The sequence below is a fragment of the Propithecus coquereli genome, unplaced genomic scaffold (genome assembly GCF_000956105.1).
Source record: "Propithecus coquereli isolate 6110/MARCELLA unplaced genomic scaffold, Pcoq_1.0 Scaffold23, whole genome shotgun sequence".
Lineage (NCBI taxonomy): Eukaryota > Metazoa > Chordata > Mammalia > Primates > Indriidae > Propithecus > Propithecus coquereli.
The window spans coordinates 2015353-2017195 of NW_012147841.1; positions in this window are offsets into that span (position 1 = coordinate 2015353).

Here is a 1843-nt window from a genome sequence, read left to right on the forward strand (position 1 = left end):
ACTATTACAAACGGAAGGACTTTTTAGGGGTTCAAGTTCTGTATCCTGTACCCAATAAATTCTTACTTTTGAACCCTGTTAGCATTCTGATCTGTTATTTATATTAGAAATAAAAATACCAGCGTGTGGTATTATTTGTCTCAAATCTGTTTTTTCCCCATCTAGATTACATGTGGGGCAGCATGATGTAGTGGTTAAGGACACAGCACTGAAGACAGACTACTCGGGTTAAATCCTAAGTTCTAACATTAGGGCAAGTCAATTAAATTCTCTGTCTCAGCTTCTTCACCATAAAATAAAAATAATAGCAATACCTATGTCAGAGTGCTGTTTTTAGAATTAAGTGACTCAATATCATTACTTCAAAACAGTATCTGGCACAAAAGAACTCCATAAATGTGTGTGATTGCTACTATAATTATCTTGAGAATTGGATCATTCCTTATATTTGTTTTAAATCCCTCTAATACCTAGAATTATTTCTTAAATGAGAAGACTTGAGAGTCAAAATTACTCCTTGATCCATGGGCTGAAGAATTGATATTGTGTTAGCAGACATGAAAACAAGACTAATCTCCTTGTATATTTCTATCAGAGCTCTTGGGCAACTAGGCGCACTGTCAATAAGCAGAAATAGTTTGAAAATCTTTTCTGAGCAGTAAGTATCAACAGTGGGCTTAAAATATTTAGTAAACTATCCTATCAAGAGATGTGCTGTCATTCAGGCTTTGTTACTCCATTTATAGAGCACAGGTAGAGTAGATATAGCATAATTCTTAAGGGCCCCAGTATTTTCAAAATGGTAAATGAATACTGGATTCAACTTAAAATCATGAGCTGCATTAGACTCTAAAAGAGTCAGCCTGTACTTTGAGCCTTTGAGGCCAGGCATTGACTTCTCTTCTCAGATGATATCTTCTTCCAATAAATGGGTGTTTCATCCAGACATTGAAAACATATTGTTGAATGCAGCTACCTTCAGCAATGATCTTAGCTAGATCTTTTGTATAACTTGCTGTAGTTTCTAAATTAGCAGCTGCTGTTTTGTCTTGTACTTTTATGTTATGGAGATGGCTTCCTCCCTTGAACATCATGAACCAACTTCTACTGCATCCAACTTTTCCTTTGAAGCTTCCTCACTAATCTCAGGCTTCATAGAATTGAAGAGAATTCAGGCCTTGCTCTGGATTAGGCTTTTGTTTAAGGAATGTTGTGGCTGGTTTGGTCTTCTATCCAGACTATTAAATCTATCTCCTTATCAGCAACAAAGCTGATTCTTTCTTATCATTTGTGTGTTCACTGGGATAGCACTTTTAATTTCCTTCAGAACTTTTCCTTTGTGTTCACAATTTGGCTAACTATTTGAAGTTGGAGTCCTAGCTTTCAGCCTATCTCAGTTTTTCAACATGTCTTCCCGTACCAAGCTTAATCATTTCTGGCTTTTGATTTAAAGTGAGAGACATGTGACTCTTCCTTACATTTGAACAATTAGAGGACATTGTCCGGAGCCATGAGGCCTGGCAGCTGCTTAACCAAGCCCACGCATTTGCAAAAGCCAGCGGAAGAGCTTGTAAGTTTCTATTTACCCATTATAACTATGTAGCCCTTGAAAGCCCCTGAGGGTTTCCTTATATAGAAATCCTCTGGCCGGAAAGCCAGAGCCTCGGAAAGCACCGCCCCTTTATTGTTACTCTTTCTGCCTTACTTAAGCCTCTGCCTTCCTGCCAATAAACGAGACTTGATCAGACTCCTGTCTTGTCTCCATTTCTTGTGTCTCCTGCCTCTCCCAATTCCCACTCCCTCCTCCAGGGTCCGCGTTGACTACCCCGCGGGTCGGGACAGG